The sequence below is a fragment of the Rutilus rutilus genome (genome assembly GCF_951802725.1).
Source record: "Rutilus rutilus genome assembly, chromosome: 13".
In the NCBI taxonomy this organism is placed as follows: domain Eukaryota; kingdom Metazoa; phylum Chordata; class Actinopteri; order Cypriniformes; family Leuciscidae; genus Rutilus; species Rutilus rutilus.
This window is the reverse complement of record NC_140218.1, coordinates 6,332,730-6,356,050: the sequence shown is the minus strand read 5'-3', so window position 1 is coordinate 6,356,050 and position 23,321 is coordinate 6,332,730. Positions and strand designations below refer to the sequence as shown.

The following is a 23,321-nucleotide window of genomic DNA, read 5'->3' as shown; positions in this document are numbered from 1 at the left end:
TTTCCCCTAATTTAAATATTTTATTTATTTATTTTAACCTCCAACCGAACTGCTGAGACCATCACATTGTTCAAGAAGCAGCTGAAGACACACTTAACCGCAAGTACCAAACCACTCACTTCTAAACCAATGCACTTACACACTCTCGCACACTCACTTACAATGGTATATATCAATGCTGCTACCAACAGGACACCCAGACCAATAATCATCCAGTTTGAAATGTGGACGGTCCGAGACGAAGTAAGGAAACAATCATTGGAGGCGCGAGTCTGCAAAAAGAGGAAGATTCAGTTCAAGCAACACTTCTCGAAGAAAGATCGCAAAGCTTGTGAGAAGTTGCGGCTCAAAGTGCAAGAAGTCAAATGATAAAAAAAAAAAAGCTAAGCTCTACTGAGTTCTGGATCTCTTGAATCTTCTTCATTCTGTCCTGGATCATCTGCTGCACGTCTGTCTGTGTCTGAACCAGCTGATTCTACATACAGAGAAAAACACAGACACATTTGTTACTGAATTTAGTGTTCGATCTTCTGACAAAACAATTCTTATTTGAATAATAAATGTTAGACCCCATGAATTAAATGGCTTTTATGGCTTTTAGTCCATGTCTGTCAGCTTTGAAGGTAACATATTGGATTCTCAAAAATTGACAAAATTAACTTTTAGCTGATTCAGGATGCATTTCACAGTGTGTTTAAATTGTTTTGTCTGTATCTCTTTACCTTCTTCTCTCGACAGAAACAGTGTTGTGAGTCCTGGATTAACAGGATAAAAGTTTAGTTGGTTAGCACAGTCCATGTAGCCCCTGCTGGCAGATGCTGTAACTACACCATTCTATGGCCAAAAAGTATCATTCAGTAATTCACAAGTAGTCATGTGTACTGGCAAAATATTTCTTTCCATGCAAAATTGTATTATAGATGCTGTGCTTATGGACAAAGATGACAACAGGTAAGTTGTGTATTTCTAGGTGTCCTGCACATGTCAAGCAACTGCCATTGAGATGAATGGAAATACAGATCGCTTTTTATCAGGTATCATAGACTTTCTTATCTTTTGATACTGTAAGTCTAAAAGAGACTGTAAGGAGTACAAAGTACAAGGTTTTTCCCTAGTTTTACTCTAAAGTTTAGGCTACATGAGTAGGTAAAAATTCTTCAAAACTATACTTAAGTATAGAAACTAAGTATTATTCCATCAGTTATTCCAGGCCTTAAACTGTTAGGCCACACCACCAAACTTGTATCATTCTTTCTAGTTCTGGGTAATTTGTGTATTTTCATTTAAGAAATGCCTTTGCTATATCACAGAGAAATACATGAAATTGATTATAAGGAATTGTTTAGGAATTGTCACACAAACACTGATAGTGGGGACAAAATCCATCATTATAGTGACATATTCCAGTGTATTCATAAAATCTGTTATACTAATGTAAATATTAACAGCTGTTTATATCAAAGTATTTGATCATCATCTCTCTCTCTGCATGCGTAAAAGAAACTAGTTATGTCTCTAATAGCCAAAGTGAAGAACAACAGCATTTAATACCATCAAGAAAGGATCTTTCTATATAACAACACAGCAAAGTACTTATTTTACCAATTAATAACCCAATAAATAAAAAAATCTTCTAAACATTATGCAATTATCATTTTATGAAGTAGCCTAGTTTTCACTGGACTTTGTTCATTCTGTCTATCTATTCAAGTTCTTCCTGTTTCTGAAGTCTGAAATGAAAATACACAAATCAAACACACTTTTAATAGCATACTGCTTTTGATAATACTGCTTTCTGGTAAACTCTACTAAACTCTTAGATTTCTGTCACTTACCTGTGAGTGAATATCAGATGTAAATCACTAGTTTCAGAGTGTGTGAATAAAAAGGTTGTTGTCTGAAGAAGCTTTCAGTTTACCTGTTATAGTTTCACCTTCACGAAAGTCTTTCACTCGCCTGCAGTGATGTCATGAAGCTCCGCCCATATTTCATGAATATTGAGCAGTGTGTAAATAGTGTCATTAATCTTCATTGATTTCCAAACAATACCGGATGCGCGCACATCCAGGAGGCAGAAAACCGCTAGCTGTTATGCCGAGTTCTGTATGTAGCCCTGTTGAAATTATCTATAATATTTTCTTCAAATCTTATCTTTATATTGTTTTGTTTATTTGATTTATATTGTATATTTGTTTTTCTCGTGTATTAAAAAACGATTTTATATTGTTAGAAGTGTATAAAGTTTGTCTAGGCTCTGATTGGGTATATCACATGTCAGTTTGGTTTGGAGAGCAATGTGATAGGCCAGAGGGGGCGGGAGGAGAGAGTGGGAAGAGAGAGGTAGAAGAAGAAGAGCTAGGAGATAGAAGGAAAAAATAACAACGTCGACAGAGAGTGTGACGCAGTTACAATTTGAGCGTTCCTTTGTTTTATTAATAGTAGTGAGTCTATATAATTTCGTACAGAAGTTAAAGTGTTGATCTCCTACTTTAGTTCATCATGAGTGCATGTAAGTTAGTACATAACGTTACTCGCGAATGTGACACACTGGTTATTCACGAGTGATTTGGATGAACCGGAGACTGAGCTCCTCCGGCCACGTTGGATTTCATCACCAGGTAGCGCTTCAGGTACCCTGGATTGCCTGTAAGTTCCCCTGGCCTCGTTAGATTCCCAGATCGGGACCGCACGGCGAGTGTTGAACGTTTTGCTCGGTGCAGCAGTCTTTCTCCCTCCTGTCGCTCTCTTTGTTGCTCCATTTGTCGTGGGACTATGATGATGTGAGCACGACGATCGTGAGTAGTAACATTACTTTACATTATTGTTGGCTCTAGTAAGAGTGAAGCGGCGATTTGTATTTTTTCCGCCCCACCGCACACGAGCATCGTTCAGGCCTGCAACTCTTCTTATTTGTTTACTTTATTCGGACTATTTTTGTCAGTTTTATATTTTTTCCAAAAGTCTGGGCCCAGTGAAATTTTAATAACTGTCTGAAAAGAAATGTGAAGTGATGTGAAAGTGTTGAATATACTCTACTCCATCCATTTCATTGTGAGTAATGTAAAGTTATTTACTGTGTTTTATAACTGTTTTGATAACATTTCACAACTTTAGTTAATCTTCAAGTAAAAGGGAAACAATTGAGTATTTCAAATTGAGTATTTATTCATGGTTTCTGATTACATTTATATTCTGTGATTTTTAAAAGCTTTCATTCACTTTCCCCTTAATATAATATATATATTACCGTAACGAACCCAGAGCACTCTAGATAACATTATTGGAACATAGCCTATAGAGTGCTACATGTAAAAGAACATTGTAATTAACGTAGATTTCGCATTGTTTGTAATTTCTTGTTGACTCAATAATAAACTGCAATTTCAGAGTTGGATCTGTTTGTGTGTGTCTCATATCAATATAACATTATGTAAAACGTCCAACTGTTTACGAATCAAAATCCGGACATACTGTGATGCATGTATGAATTATCATGTTAGACTAAGTTAGTAATGTAATAGCCAATGTCACTGCCCATTCACACTGGACGCCGAAGCGGCGCCGAACGGAGGCCGCTTCCTTTCGGCGCCCATGGTAACCTATGGTGTCGTTCACACCAGACGCGCAGCGCCGCGGCACGCCGTGGCCGACCCGCGCCATGAAGCGCCAGTTTCGGCGTCTGGTCTATTTTTTGCGCGAGCCGCGAGTGATTCGCGTCCATTCCGGCAGGAAGTCACACCAAGAAACACGAGACATCCGGTCAATTGTCAAAATATAAGCAATTTTCAAATTAAAATACCGCGAGTATTAACAAAAAGTATTAATACAAGAAGTGTACAAACTTCTTGGTTATAGAAACATGGTGTATTCATTTTATGAGGTTATTTACTTACCCATGATGTAAAAAAATAGCTCTGAATAAACAACAACTGAGCAGAAGCGCTTGTCGACCGCCGCGGAGAATACGCCTCTAGTGTGAACAGGCAGGCGCCGGACCGCGCGTGATTTTCCGTTCCGCGACGCTTCCGCATCCGGTGTGAACCAGGCGTTAGCAGTGCAGCATCTATTTTAGCCCGAATTTGCTTTTATATAAGTTAACCTTGTTTACGTTACTTTACGACCTGCAACATTTCATGACACATATAACGTTACTTTACTGTAAATCAAAGATTTGACGATGGATTATGTGGGAAGCCATTAGTACCTCCGACCGTGGCGATTATATTAAAAAAACTTCTGTCCCACTCTTCCATTCGCCTAGATTTGGAGTTACTTACAACACGTATAATTTAAATGAGAAGATAAAACACAACAGATAGGCCTGCATGTAAATAAATTACGCAACAACTCCTTGGCATTTTGACTTAGCGACAACACCACCACTTTGTTACTAGCCTAAACCCTTTACTCCGGTACGAAGACCGCGGGTCTTTTGCCTCTTGGTTGCGTGCGCAAGCAGTGATGACGTCGCCGAGAAATCCATGTATATTGTACAAGGGTAAACCAATATGGCATTTAAAAGTAAAAAATAAACGATGAAAGCATACTAAAAAAGTTTCTAAGCTTCATATAATAATAATAATAATAATAATAATAATCTGTTAGCTTTAATAAAACTGTTGTCACTGTACAAGTGCACACGTCACTATCCTGAAGTGCGAATCTACAATTTAAAATTTACGGTCCGTCTGACGAGAATCGAGCTAAAGGCCAAAATATTCTTCTCTTTTATGCGGAAGCGAGGATTTTGTAACCGCGTGTACTTTAAAAATTAAATGCAACCACCTTGTGTCAATTACGTTTACATACTGCTTCCGAAACATTCGTCCATCATAAAAAATAAAATCAGGATTGGTTAAATTTTCTGCTTTTTTTCGCATCAGTAGCAAGCATTTTGAGAGGTATTTTGACAATTCAGAGCCACCGTACAAGCGAACGCCGAGATCCAGAACTGTTCAAGATCAATTTGCTCACATAAATTGGTGGTATTTTTTTTATATGCGGCTCCAGTATTGCTAGCAAAGCATCAAACTGAGCCACTGACGCCCTGAAGTAAACTTTAAAATTACTCAGGATAATCCGGCGGCAAACTCTCCTTCCTCTCTACGCAATCTCAGGATTGGATGGACCCACATTTCTTCTTTCTTTTTCTCTTTTTAAGAAGAGAGAGGACAACAAAATCATCCTCACTGCTTGGAGACTCCATTTTGTATTGTTGTGTAAATTTTTTCGCAATGGATGAATTAATACACATCGGACTCAGTGTGCAAGGTTTCTGTGCGTGACGAATTTTAAGGATGACGAATACGAAAAAAACGCATGCAAAAATTTCTCACACAGTGTGGACCGTAAGAAGCTAAAGTGATAACTTAGGTTCATTCATTAATCACTGTGGTAGTGAACTAAAACTACACATTTTTCAACCCTTGTGTGTTCAACTCTAAACCACTGAGTTAGTCACACTCTGCTTGATGAGTCACAGAGGCTCTGGATCATTATTTAGACAAACTGATGTTATCTGAGCGTTCAGTTCAAATCCTATCCTCTCCTATCAGAGAGATTTTGTTATTGGTTCAAAAGAGCAGCTTAAGCTTCCAGCTTTACATACTCCAGTCTTCAGTGTCACGAGATCCTTCAGAACTCTTGCTAATATGCTGATTTGGTGCTCAAGAAACAAGAAACATCTCCTCGTGTCAGCGTGGGTTTCCTCTGGATGCTCTGGTTTCCCTCACACATTTCAGAGACTATAAGTGAGGAAGAGACTCAATTTATCTTAGATTTTGAATTTCATTCTCTATTTTTCACATTCAAACTTGCATGATACGCTCAGTTACTTCACATGAGAATCCATTGCGTTTAATGTTGATGCTCAACCTGGTGAAACATCTAAAGATGTCGTATCTGGATTCAGTTCAGAACAAAAATAATCTCTCCATCTGTTGATTGTGTTTGTATGTTTCAGCCTCTAGAGGGCGCTGTGGTGTGTAAAGAGTTGACGGTCAAGATCACGTTCCAGAACCCGCTGTCACAAGTGTTGAGGTCTTGAGGAACGTTTTGTTCCATAGAGGGATTGGGAATGCAGAGCGTCAGAAAGATCCCGTATGGGTAAGTGTTTCACAGCAGTTTCACGAGTTCACACTTACATATAATTTGAAGGGGTAAGGTTTAATGCGTATTTGGCGTGCTGTCCGGAGGGAGGGCTCCGAGCTCGGAGTTCGGCCCGAACCCAGAGTACTCCCCCCAAAGGCTAAAGAGCAGAGGACAGCCGCCGGACTAAAGACCCCCCAAATGAGTGCCGAGTTTGGCGGGCTGGCATCTCGAGAAGGGGCCTGGATGCTTGACCGGGGAGGCCCGTAATGGTGGCTCACTGCCTGGACTGACGGCCCCTGTTGGTCTGCGAACGGGGAGCGGTTGTAGTTTTACAATGACCGATCGGGAGGATTTGCGCTTTTCCACTAAGCCCAAATGCTCACTGGACAGAGAGAGGAAATGGAAAAGAGGAAAATGAGTGCTTGCCCAGGAGATTTTCTCACACTGCATCCGCTGTGAGACCAAATGCTCGCTGGATGAAAGAGAAAACGTAAGTGCTCTACTGGGAAAGTTCTCACTCTGTCCGCTGTGAGACCAATGCTCGCTGGACGGAAAGGAAACAGGAAAATGAGTGCTTGCCCAGGAGATTTTCTCACACTGCATCGCTGGATGAAAGAGAAAACGTAAGTGCTCTACTGGGAAAGTTCTCACTCCGTCCGCTGTGAGACCAATGCTCGCTGGACGGAAAGAGGAAACAGGAAAATGAGTGCTTGCCCAGGAGATTTTCTCACACTGCATCGCTGGATGAAAGAGAAAACGTAAGTGCTCTACTGGGAAAGTTCTCACTCCGTCCGCTGTGAGACCAATGCTCGCTGGACAGAAAGAGGAAACAGGAAAATGAGTGCTTGCCCGGGAGATTTTCTCACACTGCATCCGCTGAGAGACCAAATGCTCGCTGGATGAAAGAGAAAACGTAAGTGCTCTACTGGGAAAGTTCTCACTCCGTCCGCTGTGAGACCAATGCTCGCTGGACGGAAAGAGGAAACAGGAAAATGAGTGCTTGCCCAGGAGATTTTCTCACACTGCATCCGCTGAGAGACCAATGCTCGCTGGACGGAAAGAGGAAACAGGAAAATGAGTGCTTGCCCAGGAGATTTTCTCACACTGCATCGCTGGATGAAAGAGAAAACGTAAGTGCTCTACTGGGAAAGTTCTCACTCCGTCCGCTGTGAGACCAATGCTTGCTGGACAGAAAGAGGAAACAGGAAAATGAGTGCTTGCCCGGGAGATTTTCTCACACTGCATCCGCTGTGAGACCAAATGCTCGCTGGATGAAAGAGAAAATGTAAGTGCTCTACCGGGAAAGTTCTCACTCCGTCCACTGTGAGACCAATGCTCGCTGGACGGAAAGAGGAAGCGGAAAAAGAGGAAAATGAGTGCTTGCCCGGGAGATTTTCTCACACTGCATCCGCTGTGAGACCAAATGCTCGCTGGATGAAAGAGAAAACGTAAGTGCTCTACCGGGAAAGTTCTCACTCCGTCCACTGGGAGACCAATGCTCGCTGGACAGAAAGAGGAAACAGAAAAATGAGTGCTTGCCCAGGATATTTTCTCACACTGCATCCGCTGAGAGACCAAATGCTCGCTGGATGAAAGAGAAAACGTAAGTGCTCTACTGGGAAAGTTCTCACTCCGTCCGCTGTGAGACCAATGCTCGCTGGACAGAAAGAGAAGACAGGAAAGAAGAGAAAGAGGAGATTGAGTGCTCTTTAATAGAGAAGTACTACAGAAGAGACATCACTGCTGCGGCAGTGGAGAAGATTAGTCAGAGTAAAAGAGCTCCAGTGGGAGCATAGGAGACATCACTGCTGCGGCAGTGGAGAAGATTAGTCAGAGTAAAAGAGCTCCAGTGGGAGCATAGGAGACATCACTGCTGTGACAGTGGAGAAGATTAGCCAGAGTAAAAGAGCTCCAGTGGGAGCATAGGAGACATCACTGCTGTGGCAGTGGAGAAATTAGCCAGAGTAAAAGAGCTCCAGTGGGAGCATAGGAGACATCACTGCTGTGACAGTGGAGATTATTAGCCAGAGTAAAAGAGCTCCAGTGGGAGCATAGGAGACATCACTGCTGTGGCAGTGGAGAAATTAGCCAGAGTAAAAGAGTTCCTGTGGGAGCAGAGGAGACATCACTGCTGCGGTAGTGGAGAAGATTAGCCAGAGAAACAGAGCTCTAGTGAGAGCGGAGACATTACTGTTGCAATATTAGAGAAAATTTTACCAGAGAAATTGAGCTCCTCCAGGACCAGAGGAGACATCACTGCTGCAGCAGTGGATAAACTTACTTGGAGAAACTGAGCTCCTGCAGTGTGTGGCTGAACAAAGTGAGGAGGAGAGTGGGGCTCAGCGGGCCGACGCTCGTCTTCTTGTGCTTTAGATCAAAGACGCGAGAAAAAGGAGGCGAGATGAAATCCTTGCAGGATTATGCACATTGAAGTTTAAGTGACCGAGCAAAGATAACAGTTTGCATTTAGAACAATTTTGATTGTCTGAAGTTTATTTAGTTAAGTACAAAAGAGACGGTTTATGGTAAAAGACGAAGCTTGCATAAATGTAGGCATCTTGTATTTATTTAACTGTGTTTCAATTAAGGATTACTAAACTCTTGGCATGAAACACATTGCTTGTACTTTTTTTTTTTTTTTTTTTTTAAATAGATTTACGAGATTTTGCAGATAAATTGCAGGACAGTGTTAACGATAGGTTCTTAATGATTCTGTGATCAATCTGCACATAACGTGCGACCTACTATATGACAGTAAATCATTTGTACGGTAACGGAAACAATTTAAAACGTGCATTCCCCCGATCATATTTGTATACAGTATACTTCCTGCTCAGCTACTGTTCGGACGCTCTTGCTTACTGCTCCGCGCTCTGCTCTATCGCTTTTACATTTTATCTCCTATATTTTTATATTTTATTTCCTTTTATCACCTAATTTTATCTTCAGCAAACAGCACAGTGCTCAGACAACAAAGTTTGGATTACTACAAAAACGCAGAATTCTTTTACTCGACCAGCTTACATTCCGGGAAAGGAAAACACAACTGCCTACATTCATAAGGATAAGAGAGAAAATGCCTCTTCAGGTTCAAGAATCTACTTGCTGCACCAACTGCCACAGACTTTTACAAAGGATTGCAGTTCTTGAAACAAAGTTACTTACGGGACCACCAAACCAGACGGAGCACACAACAGAGCTTCGTCATGGACACCCTCAGCATACAGCCGGTGAGTCCCATGAAACTAGTGCTCCTCGACAGGTAGAGAAACAAGCCGATCGACTTACAAATCGATGGCACAAACAGGGAGCGAGACCCAAAGGCACTCGAGACATCAGATTGTCACGAGCATCACATATTGCCGCAGTAGCATCCTCTACCCCAGATACAGCTCTGACAAGGATTGCAAACACTGGTCTCCTACCACCACCCATACATCTTGAGAACAGATTTGAAGTACTAATGAATGTAAATGAGGAATCCCCAAATGTGATGAATGTGATCGAACACAGACTGAATGGGCCAGTAGCTAACACTGATGCTAACTGGCGCTCAAGGTCGAGCAGACAGCGGCACTCAGCTCAGAGCGCAGCCGAGCCCAGGACTCTGATAGTGGGGGACTCCATAATCAGAAACATTAGCAGCAGGGATACAACTACGTGCTGCCTTCCACAAGCAACAACTTCTGATGTAAACAGGGAACTTCAGAACATTCTGATGAAACATAAGACTGCAAATCGACTCATAATTCATGTGGGGAAGAATGATATTCATAAAGAGCAGTCAGAACTCCTTAAGAAGGATTTCAATGAACTTTTTGAAACACTTAAAAGACTGAAAGTTCAAACATTCATCAGTGGACCACTCCCAGCAAGAGGAACAAACAGGTTTTCACGGTTGCTTGGGCTAAATACATGGCTGCAAAAAACCTGCAATATAAAAGGAGTGAACTTCATTGACAATTTCAATCTTTTCTGGAGTCAGAGACAACTTTTTCATCGGGATGGCCATCACCCAAACAAACTTGGTTCAAGAGTGTTAAAGGACAATTTCTACTTCTCCCTCAATCATCCTTCTGCAATGTGTGCCAATCCACTCAATCTGAATGGCACACACACACCTGGACACAGTATGACTGACCACAGGACTTCACTTCAGCAGCAAAATGGACATGCGGTTGACATATCACACAAGGACAATGATAACACCACTCCGCCACAACAACCTCTGCTCACGGACTCAATCTCAGCTGAGCCCTGCCCACAGAGCTCACCACAGACACACATATTAGAAATGCTCCAAGATTCAGCACCCAAGGACGACTTCCTGGAAAACAGCCAGGGAAGCCAGGACAGCATATCACAGCCTCCTTTAACACCAGAGCAACAGCCCCTTTCACCAGACACCTTTTCCCTCTCCCCAGCATCATCATCGCCACTTCTGTGCTTCTCACAGAAAATGGAAGAACTGGTGTATGCTGGAACCAAACTATCCCACTCTTTTGCTGCAAGCCCCCAGATACCAACTGTAGTGTAAAATATGCAATTGATTCTGTTATGACCTGTAATCAGGCTTATGATCGATAGGTAAAGGAAAAACACTGTAATGCGATTCTTTATAAGAGAAATCGAAGTGTAAAGGTTTTTATAAGAAACCTTATAAAGGAAAAACAAGTGTAAAGGTTTTTATAAGAAACCTTATAAAGGAAAAACAAGTGTAAAGGTTTTTATAAGAAACCTTGTAAAGGAAAAACAAGTGTAAAGGTTTTTATAAGAAACCTTATAAAGGAAAAACAAGTGTAAAGGTTTTTATAAGAAACCTTGTAAAGGAAAAACAAGTGTAAAGGTTTTTATAAGAAACCTTGTAAAGGAAAAACAAGTGTAAAAGGTTTTTATAAGAAACCTGACTTTGGTTTATAGTAAAGACCCTGAAACATGTTTAATTTGAAATTGTTTAATTGGTTTATAGTAAAGACACTGAAACATGTTTAATTTGAAATTGTTTAATTGGTTTATAGTAAGACACTGAAACATGTTTAATTTGAAATTGTTTTATTGGTTTATAGTAAGGCACTGAAACATGTTTAATTTGAAATTGTTTTATTTTTGCTAAACTGATTGGTTAAAGAAAAGACACTGTAAACCATTCGAGAGAAAGAGATGTTTATTGAAATAATACAATACTGAGATGAATAAAGTATATCCTGTGTTGTAAGCATGCATCAAAGAAAGAAGTAGGTTAGAAAGAAAAATAACATGTATTAGAAAGCATATTCAGTAAAATGAAAAAGTATTACCTGGTTGTCATATTCTAGACCAAGAGGAGAAGACAGCTGAGGATCCGAGCTCGCATGAAGAGAGCAAGGCAAAGCAAGGCGTCTTATAAGAAAATTGTGAAAAGAATGAAGGAGTTGACAATTGTTCCAGATCTGGGATTGGAGAAATTGTCCATATGTAATTGAATATGTAATGAAGGGGTGTGATGAAATGAATTATAAAAAGTACAGTGAGACATATGAGAGGCAGACGCTGTGAAGAAAGACGGCCTCTCCCTTGTTTGATGATCCAAGCCTGCCACCTGCTGACGAAGCTTGTGAACTGACAACTTTTGAACTTTGTATTGAATTTTGATATTGTGTGTAGAACAACTGTTATAGGAGAAATAAAAATACTTATAATTGATATAAAAAGAAACAACTTGCTATAAGTCTTTACTTTATGAAAGAGTTGAACTGAACAAAACCACGGAGAAGTCTTTCGACTGGATTGTGAGTATGGACATTTGAATACTTATTGTTTAGTACGAATTTGACTTACTTTACCTTAACCTGAGAATAATTAAAATAAGGTAGAAGGTGCAGATATTTAAGAACTATAAGGGGAATTAAATTGAGCATCATAAAACATGGCGCCCAACGTGGGGCAGATTGTTTATTGATTTCTGGCCAAAATCAATTAAACAATTGCTCGGAAAACTAAGACCGTTGTATAAATTAAATGATAAAAAGCGATCTTAGAAAAAGTGAGAATATAACGTAAAGAAAGTAATTTGAAGCAAATTATTGGAGGAACCCAAAGGAAGGGTTATAAAAGAAGTAGTGTTATAATCTCAGAAGGATGAGATGAGTCTAAAAAGGGATAAGATAGTCCCATAGACGAAAAATAATTCATCGTAGAATTATTAAAATAACCTGGTCAGGGTTATAAATGCATGCAAAAACACTACTAAAAAATCTCTATAGTGCTAGAGTTTAATATAGGAAAAAGGAAATCCTATAGGAAATATAAAAGAATAATTCAAATAAGAATTATAAAACAACTTAAGATGAGTTGGATGCGTATAATAAAATTAAGAAGATAAAATATATGGTAGACTTAATAAAGAAAATAATTTTAATACGCATGAATTATAGAGATTAGCTGAATCTAGGAGATTTAGCGTAAACTGTATAAACTGTCCAGCGAAGTGCACGTCGCTGAATGGAGAGTACAGAACCTAATAAGACCCATATTAGAATATATACGTGGAGTGATCCTAGAGTAATTATATGGGAAAAAGAAGCGTTGAAAACAAACAGATCGGCTATAGAAATAGAGTGTAATCTGTTTATACTTTGGCTTCCATCCAGAAATTCTTTAAGTAAAGTAGAATTTAATGAAACAGAAATAGCCACAGCTGTGACAAAGTGGGCACAGAAATTAGGGAGTTTCAGAAATAGTTCTGTATATATACAGTGTAAAAATAAAGAAGTGGAGAGTATACTATCGAAAAGTCCTGAAGAACAAACAATAACAATATATGATATTGATTATAAAAAACTAAATAAAATATTAGGAGAAGAGACAAATAAAGAAAAGATTGAAAGATATATAGAAAAAATAATTAATTTTAAAACTGACGAATTAGGTGCTCTGAACATGGAGGGAGCAACAAATGAAGAAATAGAAGAATCTGAATCATCGAGTGAGCAAAATAAACAAAGAATAAAAATAGGACAGATAGAAGTGGTAATCTATGATGAATTATTGCATAATACTAGAGGAGGAATGATAGTCATGAATGGAAATGAGGAGAGTGAAGCTGCACGAATGATTCACAGCATGTTAGGAGTGCAAGCCCTAAAAGAGATTAATGATGTGAAGGAAATATTGCCGCAGAAATCTCCAGGGTCAGTGAGAATAACTTCAGGTGATCCTCACTGGCAATTTATAGCTCATGCTATAATAACAGATAGTAGAAAGAAGCTATGTACAATAAAAAGAATGGAAAAAGAAATGGAGACAATAATGTCGGCATTAATTAAAATAGCAACTAGTAGTGGAGTGAAGGAATTGCACATGCCCTTAATAGGATCAGGACATTTTGGGCATTCCACAAATGCTATGGTTAAAGGAATAATATCTGGAATAATTAGTAATTCAGACGAAGAATTCCTGAAAATAAATTTATTAATGAATAATAGAGACAGAGAGGAATTTCGACGAGAATATGAGGAAACTATTGAAAAACAGAATGAAAAAGTAAATGTTGTTAATAAAACTCCGATAAGAGAAGTAGAACGACTAGATGAAGTTGAAACGGACTCTGATAGTTCGAATGAGAGTCTGGAGGGAGAAAGGGAGATTGAGGATTTGAATTCAACCATGATAAGTGCAGAACACGAACTGAGGGAAGAAGAACAAATAATAAGAAAAGAAACGAGATTACGGCACAAAAAAGGTGTAAAAATGCAATTGCAAAGAGTAACCAAGCAGATACAAAATGACTGGCCAGAAGTTGAAATTAAGGGAACGATGTATAGGAATCCGAGTAGTGAAAAGAGAGATAAAGAACTACTAAGTAGATGGGATAAAAAAATAATACCTGAGAGGGATCTTACTTATGGCCAAGTAAAGACAGCTAGTCGATCTCCTTCTGCAATACAGATTGCTGAACAGGAAGGCTGGTCAAAGACAGGAAAGCAGACTCTATTTCAAGAGGGTTATGAGTATCACAGGAGAATAGTTATTGAAATGGAGAATGTAATCAAAGTATTAAAGAATGAAACGAAAAAACTGCAAAGAGATTTGGAGACGATAAGAGGTCATAGGGCTATAGATAATTTAAACAGAGAGATTGAAGAAGAATGGGAGTGTGAGAGTGAGACAGATCTAGTGCAGAGTGAAATAAGGAGACCTTTGACTCCTGTAGATAGTGAAGATCCAGTCAGGCAGCTGCAGTTCAATACTCCACAGAGAAGTGATGAGCGAAACATACAAGTAAAGCTTCTTGAATTAAAATTAACAAATGTAGTAAGAAAACAAGTTGGCTTTAAGAAATCGGGAGAGGATCATAGTGCTTATACTGATCGTATAATAAAAGCATCAACACAAGCAGGGCTAGGTTCTGAAGCGATAACTCGACTTGTTCATACCTGTACGGGTCATGCAATTTCGGCTGAAGCACTAGAAAAAGTTCGAAGTTTAACAGGAGTTGAGGATAAGTATACACAATGGAGAAACATGCTAATTAATGCGAATAAAGACCAGGTACCATTACTTAGTATTTGGCTATCTATAGAAGATGAAATACCTATGTCAGATAAAGTCAGATTGCTAAGAGATGTAGGGAGAAAAATACCTGGAGGATATAAATTAGTTACTATTCTAAATACAGTAACAAAGAAACAAATAGAAGAGAAATTAGCAGAGTATGATTTAAATACTCAGTTTATAAAGAGAAAAGAGTATCAACCAAAAAAGATACAGAAGCAACAGAAACCTAAAGTTGAAAAACAACAAATTATGCAAACGAATTATTCAAGGCCATACAATACTCGTTTTCAAGCCAGACAGAGTGAAAGAAACAAATTCGAAGGACCGAAGACAAATAATCAAAAAACAGTAACCTGGCAAAGAAATGATAGTGCCACAGATAAAAATAAAATTAATCAGAAAAATAGTACACCGAAAACAAGTTATATCCCAGAAGAAAAATGGGGAAAAATGACACCAGAACAAAAGAGTCAAGTAATTCAAAAACGAAAACCTACAAACACAAGTGTAAAAAGATTCGGGCGGAATAAATTAATTCCGAGGAAAGAAGTACAATTAATTTCAGAGGAAAAACAGATAACGGAGAAAGCTGTGAAATCAGACAATCCAAAACAATGAAAAGAACTAGGCCTGTTGAAGAGGAATATTTGTGATGAAAGAGTGTTAGAAAAAGATGAGGAGTTATTTGTAAATATAGAAGGAATAGATTTTATTTTAGATACAGGAGCTCAAGTATCTTCGACAACAGAGCCGATAGAATATACAGATAATATATTAGTTCAAACATATGATGGGAGAACAGAGGAAGAACAAATGGGAGAAAAATTTGGTGTTAAAATGATAAAAGGTAAAGAAAATTTGCTTGCAGGGAGAGATTTGAAGAAAATTTTGAGATTGAAAGAAGTTGATATAGAAAAAGAATTAATTCGTATTAAAGGAAAAATGATTGGTAGTGAGGAATCAAAGGACGAATTGATAAAAGCTTTAAGAGAGGCTCCGTGTGGTAAATTTAAAAATGACTGTGGAAAAGTTAGTGATAAGTATGCTCATGAAATTATAGGGGGTATACACAAACCACAAAGACAATATCCAATTAATAAGTTAGCGAAAGAAGAATTGGATCAAACAATACAAGAATTGTTAGAACAAGGCGTGATTAGAGAGATAACGACTGCAATAACGAACAGTCCAATTCAGTTGGTTCCGAAACCGGATTCAAGTTTCCGTTTTGTGACTAACTTTCGAGCTTTAAATCGATTAACGAAACCAGATCGTCGTTATATAATAAACGCCAGAGACACGATTGAAAGGATAAAAGACGGAGCTTATATTTCCAAATTGGATTTATGTAACGGATTTTGGGCGATCCCTTTAAAGGAAGAAAGTCAAGAAAGGACAGCCTTCACGGTAAAAAATAGACATTTTGTCTATCAAAGATTACCACAAGGGTTCATTAATTCCTCGATAATATTTCAAAAAACGATGATGGACATATTAGAAGACCTTCCAGTAGAAATTTATATTGATGATTTATTGATAATAAATCAAACCGAGAAAGAACATGTAGATACGGTGAAAAAGGTATTAAAGAGAATTGAGGAATCAGGGTTGAAAATAAATATAAAGAAAAGTGAAATTATGACAGATTTAGTTGAATTTTTAGGATTCTGGGTGTCGGCAGGAAATAGAGGCATTACGCAAACAATGAAAGAACGAATAACTGAAATTAAAACACCGAATAATCTTAAAGATGTACAGAAAATGATGGGATTAATGAACTATGTTAGAGACATAATCCCTAAATTTGGTCAAAAAGCAAAACCAATATATGCAACAATAAAGGGTAATAAATTATCCTGGACTGAAGAAGCTGAAAAAGCGCTTTATGAACTAAAAGAATCGATCTTAAGTTCAGGACAACTTGAGGGAAGAAATGATGAAAAAGAATTAGAGGTAGATTTAGATATAGACGAAGTTGGCTATCAATTAATAGCAAGGAATAATAAAAGTAATATTCCGATACGAATAATGACAGGAACCTGGGAAAATCCAGAAAAAAGATTTCTTCCCGTGGAAAAGAAATTAGCTGCGATTAGTAAAAGATATACAGAATTAAAAGGTCTAGCAAGGGAGCAGCAAATAATCATTAATACGGATGAAATGGTAATGACTCACCTGAATAAGAATAAAATTAAAGATGCTAGAGCACAAAATACTCGATGGCAGCGTTGGGAAAATATAATATTAGATCCAACAATAACTATCATTAATAAAGAACGGAAAAAATGCCAAAAAACTAACTTCAAGTTATTCAAAGGCACAATAGTTTACACAGACGGATCAAAAACCCTTGCAGACGAAGAAGCTCACTGGGCGTACATAATCAAGAAGAAAAAGAATGAAGAGATAACGGACAGAGGATCTGTATCTGGAACAGCTCAAACTGCCGAAGTAATGGCTGTATTGCAGGCACTTAAAAAAGTGAAAGAAATAAATGCTAATCAAATTGTTTTAGTAACAGATAGCAAATATATTGAAACAAGTTTGAATGAAAATTTAAGCATTTGGAGACAAAATGGCTACACTAAATTTAACAACAAACCCATTGAACATGAAGAGATATGGAAAGAGATTGATAGTCTAGTTAAGAATTTAGACTTGGTGGTAATTCATCAGAAAGGACACTCGAAAGAAGGTACGGAAATATCTAAAGGAAATAATGCAGTAGACAAATTAGCAAGATTACGGAGGATAATAATTATAAAAGATGAAGGAATAAACGCAATTCAAAAATTGCATGACTGTTTGAAACACCCTGGCATGAATTTAATGGGGAAAATATTATCCGATAATAATATAAGTGTTCCTAATTGGAGAAAAAAATATAGGGAAATAAAATTAAAATGCGAAAACTGCATGCGTAAGGGATATCACAGTGTTATCAGAAAAGACTATGGTAACATAATACCTGAAAAAATAAACCAAGAATGGTCTTTGGATATTGCTGGACCTTTAAATCCAAGAACAAAGTTGGGAAATAAATATATATTAGTTGCAGTAGAAGGATACTCAAACAGAATATGGGCTAAAGCTCTCAAAGATACAAATGCAAAAAATATTATACAAGCATTAGAACAATTAATGTCAGCTTGGGGACGACCAGAAAGTATTAGAGTTGACAACGGAACTTATTTTGTCGGAGGACAATTGGAAAACTGGTTAGATGACAAACATATTGTGATGCACAAAGCTTTACGTTATTCGCCGGAAAGTAATGGATTGGCGGAGCGTGCGATAGGGAGTCTGAAAAGCTATTTTAGGGCAAATCAGAATGATATAAAATGGGATGAATACCTGGAAGAAGCATTATACCAGAGGTGGGACAAAGTCATTGTTATGCAAGTCACAAGTAAGTCTCAAGTCTTTGCCCTCGAGTCCCGAGTCAAGTCGAGTCAAAGATGAGGCAAGTCCCGAGTCGAGTCAAAAGTCAAAGCCAACAAGTCTCAAGTCGAGTCCAAAGTCCTACCATTTTAGTTTCGAGTCATTTCAAGTCCTCTTACCACAGAAATAAAATTTATACAAATCATGTACGTCTGTAAGATTTGTATTTATTTAAACCTCTTTTTATACTTTGATTTATAATCAAATACAGTAAAAAACAGAAAATTTAATTTTCACAAAAAATGCTTGTATTTCAACAGCATATTGCACTAGAACAATGCACAGCATGCAGCTTCAGTCCTGTATTGTATTAACCTCAAATTGCAAAACAGTTTAACTTTCAAATAGACACGGGTCGTTTTAGCCTAAACCTTTTTAAACATGTCATCAATAAAATCCTCACTCCTCAAAATTATCACTTCTGAAAAACTGGACCAACCTGATAGTATAATTGGAATGCGTGTTGCAGTGCGTATGCGGTGCAAGACCAGCACGCGCAATAGTGCTTTCACATATGCTGCGTTTGCAGTGCGTGATCCGCGGCTGTACCACAAATACATACTCACTATTTGTATTTCAAATCCAGAAGTTATTAGCATCTTTTATTTAAAAAAAAAAATTTGTCAGCATTGCGATTCTCTTTGTACACACGTATACACTCTTTAATAGACGTATTCACGTTTAAATACAATTTAAACAACGTATTATTTAATGCATTACTCTTATATAATTATATATTAAGTTGCTCAAACAAGTGGTAAAATATTTAACCATGTACTTATATTAAAATCGCATAGCCTACATTTTAAATTAAAACTTAAAATTGACAAAAACAGCAGACTCATACTCTTTCTTTTGCATAATTTAAATCTTTATACAATAAATCTTGCATGTCACAAAGAACTTGTTTTTCCACCTCCACGAATGAGACGAGTGTTATGTTGCCTTGTTGAAATATGTATTTTCCCTTGATTTAGGCTACCCCGGTCTTACATCTCAGCATTGCGATTCTCTTTGTACACATATACACTCTTTAATAGACGTATGCACGTTTAAACACAATTTAAACAACGTAGGCCTATTATTCAATGCATTAGCCTACTTCTACTTATATTAAGTTCCTAAAGCAAGTGGTCAAATATTTAACCATGTAGGCTACTTATATAAAAAAACAGCCAACTCTCATGCCTTTTATTTTATATTTAAATTAATACAAAAAATCTTGCATGTCACAAGGAACATGTTTTTCCACCTCCAAGAATGAGACGAGATTTGTTCATTATGTCGCCTTGTTGAGGTAAATTGTAGTTTTCCTTGCTTTACCCTGGTCTTAAAGTGAAAATAGTATTTATTTAATTAAATACATTTATGGTGAGATTACTACATTTTATTTAATTAATCGCATTTATGGTGAAATTACTAAAATTTTAGGTCAATCTGTGTTCATGTTGACCACGAAACATGCGCTGTCACTTTAATTCAGCGCGTGCAGCACATGTGCAGCACAGCAGAAATAGACTCGGTGCGGAAACGATCGCGGCACTGCTGTATACGCTCCGCACCTGGAACGGATCGACGGACTGCAACCGCGTGCAGTGTGAAAGCTCTAACCTGTTAACATGGGTACGGAAAAAAATACGCACCCGCTGGCGCATACGCACTGCAAACGGAGTATGTGTGAATGTGAAACGGGCGTTAGTATGGCGTTTATTTAGTCTCAAAACTCGCGCACATAAAATCTAGGCGCGTGCACAGGATACGAGGGCAAAGAACAGCATCCGCGCGCAAAATGCCATCCTCGCGCGGGCGCGTGTCTGCACCGCGAGCGATCAGAAAGCAACCGCGCGCGTTTCTGAGCCCTCGCGCGGGCGCATATCTGCACCGCGAGCGCTCAGAGAGCAACCGCGCGCATATCTGCACTGCGAGCGCTCAGAGAGCAACCGCGCGCGTTTCTGCTCCGCGCGCACAAATACTGTCTCGCGAGCGGGCTGTGACGGGGGCTAAGGAAACTAAGTAATAATTTGTTTCCAACGTTGATGTGTGCAAATTTGATGAAGAGATATCGATTTAAACTCTTAGATATCTCTTAGATTTTAAACGGGCAAATTTGTAGGACTAGGCCTACTAAATCGTAGCGTAAGAAAACGTAAACAAATCACCCTTCTCCTTGACAACCTGTCACGTCTCCCTGACAACCAGCATTGTTGATAGCCGATACCGTAACGTTGCTCTTTTGATAACGAAATCCTGCTATTAAAATAGGCTTTACTTTTTGTATAACGTTACACGACACGAGCTATAACGTTTCTATTGTTGTGCACTTACCGTCAGAAGACGATCAGCTGTGGGTGGGCTTTTGTCGCCTTATTTATTTACATAGACCGCATAACAACAAAGCCGGGACGCGATTGACAGCCGGTAGCCTATGCATTTTATTATTATTAGTATTAGTTCAAGGATAAAATACAAATATCGGATTGATATCGATATCAGCAAATAGCCAAAGCTGCGGCATCGGTATCGGAAGTGAAAAAGTGGTATCGGGACATCCCTAATCAAATCCATAAATTCTACTAATTTTCTATTAAGATAATTGTGTATTGGTGCATCATGTAGGCTATGTATGTGTGTATTGTAGTTATTTTAACAATGTTAAATAAACCTCACAAAACCAGTGAATCATAATTACACAATGTGATTTTTAATGAATGTATATTTTGAACACTTTGTATCTTTGTATAAGATTACAGTGAATAGTGTAAGGTTGTCAATGAATTTAACACAAACGTCATTGTTTGTTTTTTTTAGAAATGTTTTATTTGAAACAAAGACATTACATGGTATTCTTTCATATCTAAACAGTGAGATTACTAGATTAAAAGTAACAAACTTTGATAAACACATTCTTTGTCCCCTTTGTTCTGTCCCCTACCTGGTGTCCCATAACCATGTAGATAAAGCCCAACTGCTGCCAGAGGAAGTCAGTGATGACACTGCATCCAAGGTTCGGGTTTTGCGTTCTGCATCGGATGGCCCGGCGGCCAAGCCTCCCAAAAAGAGCTTCCCATCTCCTACCAGTTGGATGCCTGCCTCATGTGCAGAAAGAACCAATACATAACTAACACTAAAACACAAGACACAAAAAAAATACTTAACTAACTAACGTTACTTACATTAGTTGTACAAATACTGATAGCAGTTATTTTGACGGCGAACATATGCCAAGACCCATGCATTCAGACCTTTTACAATGTTTCGGATAATGCTGCTAATCAGTTACCTACCGTGCAGCCATACACTGTCTGTAGCCAAAAAACTGAGAAGTTACGTCCAACGGAGAACTGCACTGACCGGTCGCCCGCGACTTCAGTTCACATCCGGGTCTTCGGACACCGATTCAAATAATGACGTGATTGGCCAACTCAAGTTGACAAGGTAACAACGCGAGCTTTGATTGGTTCTTACTCCGGCTAACATTTTGTGGTTAGCTAGCGAGATTATATCTACGTTATATTTTTAATGTGCACCAATTGACGTTGGAAACAAGCAGTAATGTGCTCAACAGCAATTTATACAGCCAATTATAAAAAATGAACCAGTTCCCTGGAGGAGATCTATCAAATCGAAAACTAAAGGAGAAAAGCAGACTTGTATTTGGAGGCGGGTACAGTGGCTGATGTCTCCGCTCATTTGATTGGTCACTTTCAACATACAGCAAAAAAAAAAAAAAAAAAAAAAAAACTTTCAACATACAGCCATCTTGAGATTCCCACCTCTCTCTTTTACCCGCCGTTTTTGAGGGGAAGAAGATGTCTGAGAAAAAAGAGGTAAGATGAGGAATAATCAGTATAGTTTAAATATAAAAATATAGACCTAAGGTATACCCAGATAGAAAAAATCAACATAGAAACGATTTTGATCCAGCATCCTTTTGCGCGTCGAAGTAGGCCTACTGTTGAACCGACGTCAGGCGCACCATTGAAGACTAACGAAAAATCGACACAATTAAAGGGATAATTCGCCCAAAAATGATATTTAGCCCATGATTTACTCACCCTCAAGCCGTTCGAGATGCATATGTCAATCTTTTTTCAGACGAACACATTTTCAGTTATTTTAGAAAATTTCTTAGATCTTTTTCAGTGGTTAGAATGTGAAGCAATGGGGTCCAGCTCGTTGAAGTCCGCAAATGTGCATGCATCCTTCACAAAAGTAATCCATCCGGCTCCAGAGGGATAAACGAAGGCCTTCCGAGGGTAATCCGTGCGGTTTTGTCGTAAAAATATACATATTTAAAACTTTATAAACGAAAATAACTGACTTCCGGTGGCGCGCGTTCACGGAGATGGATGCTGGCATATGACGTAGGACGTAGCGTAGGAAGCGTCGTGACGAACGAACGTAGAGTTTTGTTTTGCTCTGCTCTCTGGCTGCGCTATCACGTTCGTTCTACGTCACGACGCTTCCATCTCCACGAACGCGCGCCGACCGCCACCGGAAGCCAGTTATTTTCGTTTATAAAGTTTTAAATATGTATATTTTTACGACAAAACCGCACGGATTACCCTCAGAAGGCCATCGTTTATCCCCCTGGAGCTGGATGGATTACTTTTGTGAAGGATGCATGCTCATTTGCGGACTTAAACGAGCTGGACCCCATTGCTTCACATTCTAACCACTGAAAGATCTAAGACATTTTCTAAAATAACTGAAAATGTGTTCGTCTGAAAAAAGATTGACATATGCATCTCGAACGGCTTGAGGGTGAGTAAATCATGGCTTAAATATCATTTTTGGGCGAACTATCCCTTTAACTTAGTTTGTTTACCTTAAAGGCTGCAATACACTACATGACTTTTGCTCAGGTTTAGTATAGATCACACTTCTACGATCTACGAATAAACTGGGTCAAGCGCCTCGCTTATAGCTGCTACTTAGTTTAACAACTTAAATTATACACATCAGTATGTTTAAAAAAAAGATAAATGTGGTTATGTACAGATTAGGTATTAGATAGAAAACAAAATTTGTGTTTCTAGGTTTACCTATTCCACAAAATGATCAACTTATGTTAGGTTAATTTATAAAATAATGTTATGTGAATGTGATAGGAAGAGTTGCAGGATGCTGCACGGCGGGTGGTGTCCCTGCTGCAGAATGCCCTGTCTCAGCCAGCACCTAGAGAAAGTGAGGATTGTTGTTATTGTCGCCTTAATATTGTTTACAAGCAATTATTTTTAATATTCTTATGATGG

At 38.5% G+C, this 23,321-nt stretch overlaps 2 protein-coding genes across 2 annotated transcripts in view; both read right to left on the bottom strand.

Moving 5' to 3' along the window:
• LOC311302619 (E3 ubiquitin-protein ligase TRIM39-like) overlaps positions 1-1,846 on the bottom strand; it is a gene marked incomplete at its 5' end in the record, with an annotated part of 106,825 nt that extends 104,979 nt beyond the window's left edge. Inside the window, one exon of the mRNA XM_084428614.1 lies at positions 1,836-1,846. The remainder of the gene's footprint in view (positions 1-1,835) is intronic.
• Positions 1-23,321, bottom strand: part of LOC311302623 (E3 ubiquitin-protein ligase TRIM21-like) — a 183,590-nt gene that overhangs the window by 48,671 nt on the left and 111,598 nt on the right. The gene's annotated exons all lie outside the window — the stretch shown is intronic.